An 8,239-nucleotide genomic window follows, 5' to 3' on the forward strand; every position below is an offset into this window, starting at 1 on the left:
ATGTATATGGTAATTTATAGGGACGCCCAATTGTAAATCTTTATATTAACATTAACAAACTATCATTTAGTTAAACAAATATAAAGCCCATTAATAGCTCATAGTCTAATTTCCACAAGTGTCGTTCTTTTGTCCAAACCCCAATTATGGTACAAAGCCCAATTACCCAATTTTAGTAATTAGCCCAACATCATGATTACTTCGGATTAAATAAGCATAATAATCACTTAGCTACGAGACATTAATGTAAAAAGGTTGAACATAACTTACAATGATTAAAAATAGCGTAGCGTTACACGGACAGAATTTCGACTTACACCCTTACAACATTCGCTAACATACCCTTATTATTAGAATTATAATTAAAATTAAAATATAAATTATAAATATATATATATATGTTTTACGTATGAGAAAATAGAAAGATGGATGGATATTTTGGTTCACCAAAGCTCGATTTTTATAGGCATGTGGGCTGGAACTGGGGCTCATGCGATCGCATGGATTTATGCCTTCCAGGCCATGCGATCGCATGGCCAGCTGGGGAGGCTCATTTTTGGTTGTTTCCTTCTGCTGACGGTTTTATAAATAATATATTATATTAAATAATTATAAGAATTATTTAAATATTATATTATATTTATGTGCATAGTTGACTTGTAATTTTTAGTCCGTTGCGTCGAGCGTTGAGAGTTGACTCCGGTCCCGGTTTCGGATTTCTGAACGTCCTTGCGTACAATTTAATATCTTGTACTTTGCGTTTTGAATCTTGTACTCTTGTAATTTCGAGACGTTTCTTATCAATAATTGGAACCTCTTTGATTGTATTTTGTACTTTTGAGCTTTTTGGTCGTTTGCGTCTTCAATTCGTCGAATCTGTCTTTTGTCTTCACCTTTTATTATTTAAACGAATATCACTTGTAAATAGAACAATTGCAACTAAAAGCTTGTCTTTCTTGAGGAATAATGCTATGAAATATATGTTCGTTTTTAGCATTATCACATATCATATCGACGCATCTATATATATTATTTGGAATAACCATAGACACTCTATATGCTGTAATGATCGAGTTCGCTATACAGGGTTGAGGTTGATTCTACAATAATATATATAGTTTGAGTTGTGATCGAGTCTGAGACGTATACGGGTCACGACACGTATTAATTAATTCGAATATTATATATTAAACTATATATGAATTATTGAACTGTTAACTGTGGACTATCGACCGTGGACAAATAATATTGGACAATTAAAATGAATTAAAATACTGATTATAACATATGAAACTAAATAATTCTTCAAGTTTGACACTTGATTTCATCTTAAACCTCATTTGTATCTTGACGATTACAATCCGCATTCAAACCTTTCTTGATTCTTGAAAACACCTCAATCGAGAGGATGAATCAACCGTACTTCATCTATGGAAGGAAAGATTTATGCATATAGTATTGCACCTGAAAAACTCTCAAAAACTGAATAAACGTTTAACGCGTAGCTGTGCTAATTCCTTTGGCGTTACTATTACTGAAAATAACTTTGCAATCCCTTTCCAAATTAGCCAATTTTGTCACAGCTCCAGCAAGTCAACTTCGACTTTTCGTTTGAAACAATTTTATTATAACCTTAATATATACGTTGTCTTTTCGTCATCGTTACCGAAGAACTATTTATATCTCACCATATTAGCAGTAAACTTACCAACAACTTCGTTAATCTTAATCATTTGAATCATCGAAACCCTATCATATACTCATCGACATCCTATAACAAAAATTGCCATACCAATTACCGGGAATCAGCAAATCTGTATTGTGAGTCACGCAACGTTCCCACATCAACAGTTATATGTATAACATTTATCTCTTAGAATTATGATCTTTCATTCTGAAATTCTGAAAAGCACCCAGTCTGCAAATCAATACTCTGAATGTTGAAAAAGCTGAATGAAACAGCAGAAACCGTAGACAACCGTAAACGACCTTAATCATCGGAATTTTGATGATAAAGAATATTATGTTGGAAAAGCTCAGAAAAGTTGGAATTGGAAAACGGATTGAGCTAACCACGAAGAAGACCAAGGAAAAATACAAGGACCATATCCTATATTCAAAGAATCCAGGTTGTTCTGGATCCGATGAAATCTTTAGAGAATATCCTGCTCCGAAGTCATGTTAAAATCTTACGGAAAATCTTACTTCATCAACCATCGAACTTAGAAATTCCAAAATATCATCATAAATATCTTCGATATTTCTGAAGATATTTTCATAAATATTCTCGTCGGAAATTATTTATCTCTTCGTGCTATCTATATTACATCATAAAGGAAACTACTCTAGTTTCTAAATTTCTTTAAAATTTGAGTTTGAATTATGAATGATTTTGAAGTAGTGTTAGAAATTGATGCATGAATTAGTATAATATAATGACACTTGATCAACGTGATTATATTACAGTAAGTCATGCTGAGTTTCTAATGGGACGTGATGATTCACAGATCATAATGTCATCATGTGCCATGTTACATAACTCTTTCATTTTGTTTAAATTTCTGAACATATCAAGAAAATATATTCTTGATAGTTCTATTCTCAGTGATTCTAGTAATTTGACAAATCAAATCGTGCTATTACGTTCTTTCTTGTTTAGAACATTAAGTTCATTCGAAACTCCATACTTACGAATTCTGGACCATTACTCGCTTTACTAGAGGTCGAGAGGAGAATAAAAAGGCAAATAGCTCTAAAATATAAGAGAAAATATAAAGCCCAATAACAACACGGAGATTACAAACCGTGGATATTAATAGGAATAGCAATATAAAGACATGGCATAATTAAGAATAGTATCACCCCAAGGTTATATTAAAAGTGAAAAAAATTTCTGGTGGAAGATTGAAAAGAAGGATGATAGAAATGATAATTAAGAAAATATCAAGGAGTAGAACTGGATGAAACTTTTTCCCAACCTTTTAGAAGTTAGAATTAAGAATGAAAGTATAGGAATGATGAAAATAAGAGAACGGAAGAAGTTCAATTATAGTGAAGATACCAGACAAAGCAATCGATACAGATCATCGCATTTAATTATAGAGATCTTAATTTTCTTACTCGCCGAAGAATCAAATCTTTTAGATTTCGAAGATTTCCTTTAAATCTCTTGAATTCCGGAATTCAATCAAGACGACGTCAAAAGTTAAGACGAACCTTATTTTTTAAATTCAACCATGACTAGTCAAAAGTTACGATGAAACTTGTCTTTCTCATTTCACTCTTTTGTGATAGCTTCATTCGTACGCTTCGAGTTATCGAATTGTTTTATCTATATTACTCAATGATGATAAAACTCTATTTATCAGCTCATATTCGTCAGGAAAACATTCTTATTGTTATCCATGACCATCTCACTCAAATTTCGGGACGAAATTTCTTTAACGGGTAGGTACTGTGATGACCCGGGAATTTTCGACTAAATTTAAACTTAATCTTTATATGGTTTCGACACGATAAACAAAATCTATTATATTGAGTCTCAAAACTTTTGGAACTTTATTTATGTAATCAGGTACCCTTTGACTATGCTCGACGATTCACGAACAATTGCTTGTAAATAAATATGTATATAGATATATACATAAATAAATAAAAATTTAATTATTTAAAATAATAGTATACAATCTAGTTGCTGGAACTAATTAAGTAAAATAAAATACAAGATAATAATGTTGTTATTAAAATAAATCTAAATATATATGTATATATGATTTCCATCCATAATTATGGATTGTATGTACTTTGAAATATATTAAATTGTATAAAATATCTGTATGTGTTATTATATAATATATAAAATATATTTAGTAAATGTTACATAAGTAATAATATGTAAGATTAGAATATTAGATGAAATTACAAGTTAAAAACTGTAATTGTTATGTTAATATTATCATTACTTCATTATTATTAAAATAAATATTAATATTAATATATATATTAGTATTATTGCTATAAATAATATTGGAGTTATATATTTCATAATAATTATTATCATTATCATCAGTAGTAATATTAATATTATACTTGTATTGCTACTAGTTAAAAACTTTAAGGATATTATTATGATACTTATTAAAAGATTAATCATAATCTATAAATATAAATATATAAATATAAGAGAAATACAATTAAAGATAAATACAGATATATAAATACTGTTATATATTCAAATATACATAAAAACATAAACAAATACTAAATTCAGTTATATATATATATTGATATCACTCTTATTACTAGTATTATTTTAATTATTAATACTAATCCTATTATTATTTATTACTAAATGTGTTATTATTTACTGTAATAATATTACTAAATATATGTAACCTATCTATAATTACTGATCTATTAGAAATCCAAATCAGATATAAACAAGCTGGTTAACAAAGTCCATAATTTGTACGAAATATGTTAATGTCACCTTCCATTTTTTTGTATTATTTCTTAATTGATTTTCTTGTCTGCAAATTGGTGACCAGTTGAATCTCAAATCGTATTACAGACAAAAGGGATTATATTAGTATTACTAACTTTACATATTCGGTTTTCATCTTTAGATATAGTCAATCCACAACTGCATTTGTGAATTAAAAACAAAAATAATAAAAATATCAGCTTGTTCATCTCTGTTATCCCACCTTTTAGCCAAAACCTCGAATTCGTTCTCAATCTCAAAAAGTATTAATGCAATTCTGTTAAGAATCCCTTTTACAAACTATCTGCAAGGTTTCGTTTTCCAATTCCTTTAAACGAATTCAAATTTTCAAGTCAAAGTTTCGATTTGAAAAAGTCAAATAATTGTTCATGATCAAATTCGAGTTCGTATGAATGTTTGAGTTTCAATTGACGAATCCAGTAGTTTCTAAGATTGATTTACAATGTATTTCATGTTATAAACTTTTTCTAATACGACCTCAAAAATGAAAACCATTTTTTTCTTCCCTCTTCAAACAGCGATGGGTGCAGGGACAATTTTTTTTATATTTTTTTTTATTTTTCGTTTTTCTTTGATAATCATTAACACCCAATCCAATCCATGGTTGTTTACAAATCGAATTTGAACTCTTAATGTCGTTATATTAATTTTGATGGTTATTGAATTCATGGAAATCTTGAGGAAGAAGGAGGATAACAGACAGATAGATATTGGTTATATGTTTAGGGGTTGTAGCTATAATCAGAAAAGTAAAGACAGAAGGATGGTTAGAGACTGGTGTTGGGTAACGAGAGGTCGGAGGTTCGAGCCCCGTCGTGGGCAATTCTTTTTGGAAACGCTTTAGAAAGGGTATACACTATATTTTCATTTATTATTATTATTATTATTATTATTATTATTATTATTATTATTATTATTATTATTATTATTATTTTTATTATTATTAAAATTATTATTATTATGATATTATTGTTAAAATTAGTAATTATGATAATTATTATTACTCCTAATATATAGAAATATCATTGTTTTAATCAAATAAAGAGTTGTATCAAATTCGTTAACATTAGTATAAGTATCATAATCATAATTAGGATTATTGTATTATTATTATTATTATTGATATTATTAGTATTACAAATGTTAGTATTAGAAACATAAATTTTCATTAATACTGCTATAAGTAAGATTATTATAAATCTTGTCATTTTAGTGTTATTATTATTAATATGAGTATGAGTAATATTAATATTAGTATCACTTTTGTAACTATTAGTATTATTAATCGTATAATTAGATAAAAGTATCATTATTAACAATATCATTACTATTATTAAAATTATCATTTTTTATAAAGTTATTATTAGTATTATTATTATTCTTAGTAAAACATTAATATCAAAACCACCATTTCTAAACAAATAAATATTGTGATTATAAAACATACTTATTACATATACTAGAATTATATTAATAAGCTATATAACTATATATATAGCATATTAACCTTATAAAAACTTATATATAACAAATTAGGTATTTTTCAGATATAAACATATTAATATAACTATATAAATAATAATCATCTTCAAATATATATATATATAAACAAAATATATAATATATAAGGTTATAAAATATGAAATTGTTCGATTACAAGTATATATGTTAATGTATATATACGAATGATATAGGTTCGTGAATCCGAGGCCAACCCTGTATTGTTTAGTTGTTCAATATAGTTAAATGTATTTTTACTACAAAATACATTAGGTGAGTTTCATTTACCTTTTTACCCTTTATATTTTTGGGCTGAGAATACATGCGCAATTTTTATAAATGATTTACAAAATAGACACAAGTACGCGAAACTACATTATATGGTTGAATTATCGAAATCAAATATGCCCCTTTTTATTAAGTCTGGTAACCTAAGAATTTGGGAACAGACACCCTAATTGACGCGAATCCTAAAGATAGATCTATGGGCCTGACGAACCCCATCCAAAGTACCGGATGCTTTAGTACTTCGATTTTGTTTTATATCATGTCCGAAGGGTTTCCTGGAATGATAGGGGATATTCTTATATATGCATCTTGTTAATGTCGATTACCAGGTGTTCACCATATGAATGATTTTTATCTCTATGTATGGGATGTGTATTGAAATATGAAATCTTGTGGTCTATTAAAATATTGAAATGATTATTATGATAAACTAATGAACTCACCAACCTTTTGGTTAACACTTTAAAACATGTTTATTCTCAGGTACGAAAGAAATCTTCCGCTGTGCATTTGCTCATTTTAGAAATATTACTTGAAGTCATTCATGGCATGTTTCAAAAGACGTTGCATTCGAGTCGTTGAGTTTATCAAGATTATTATTAAGTCAATTATAGTTGAACATATTATGAAATGGTATGTCTGCCGTGAACTTTCGATGTAAGGAAAGATTTTCTTTTCAAAAACGAATGAAATGTTTGTAAAATGTATCATATAGAGGTCAAGTACCTCGCGATGTAATCAACTATTGTGAATCATTTATAATCGATATGGACTTCGTCCGGATAGATTAGGACGGGTCATTTCATAAGTAATTGATTGCTATATTACTATAGCATTATTACTTATTGGATTGTGAATTTTGACTTGAGTCAAAAATTTTGATTGGAAGATCGATGGCAAACGGAAGAGGTCCAAGGGAAATGCCCACAACAGCACAGATTGAGGAGATGATAGCTGCTCGAATAGCCGCAGCTATGGCGAATGCCAACCCACAAGCTCCACCGGCTAACCAGAACATTCAGAATGGGTGCACTTATAAGGAATTTCAGAGTTGCAAGCCCCACAATTTCAGTGGAACGGAAGGACCAGTTGGGTTGATGAGATGGTTTGAAAAGTTGAAATCTGTATTCCGTATGAGTAACTGCTCCGAAGTGAATAAGACCAAGTTCGCATCCTGCACACTGTCGGATGGCGCTTTGACTTGATGGAATACGTTCGCCCAGGGTCAGGGAATTGATGAAGTTTATGCAACACCCTGGGAGGAGTTTAAGAGGGCTATGATCGAGGAATATTGCCCCAGAACCGAAATTCAGAAAATGGAAGCGGAGTTTTGAGAACTGAAAGTCGTAGGAACTGACCTTGATGTCTATAACCGAAGGTACCTGGAGTTAGCCTTGATGTGCCCCACAATGGTTACCCTGAGTTCAAACGAATGGAACGGTATCTGTGGGGACTTGATGTGTGCAGCGATGTATACGAAATACTATTATTTTTGTTATGAAATACTATTAAATACGATACAATTTACACAAGTTATTTATTTATTTATAGAATGGATATACCTAAACCTTGCTACAATACTTATAGGCAGTGTACCTAATCGTAGAGTAGTGTAGTTTTTAGTAAGTCCGGTTCGTTCCACCTGGATCCACTTATTGCGTACACTATATTTTTATTACAACTATAATTGTATAAATATATATATATATATATATATATATATATATATATATATATATATATATATATATATATATATATATATATATATATATATATATATATATATATATATATATATATATATATATATATATATATATATATATATTAGTAATATAGTAGTATTATTATTATTATAAAAGGGCGGGTTTTACCGTTTAATGACCGGTTTGTTGATTTTAAGTCTTATATCACAGTTAAAACCTAATGCAAAATATTAAAAAT

The sequence above is a fragment of the Rutidosis leptorrhynchoides genome, chromosome 2 (genome assembly GCF_046630445.1).
Source record: "Rutidosis leptorrhynchoides isolate AG116_Rl617_1_P2 chromosome 2, CSIRO_AGI_Rlap_v1, whole genome shotgun sequence".
Taxonomy (NCBI): domain Eukaryota; kingdom Viridiplantae; phylum Streptophyta; class Magnoliopsida; order Asterales; family Asteraceae; genus Rutidosis; species Rutidosis leptorrhynchoides.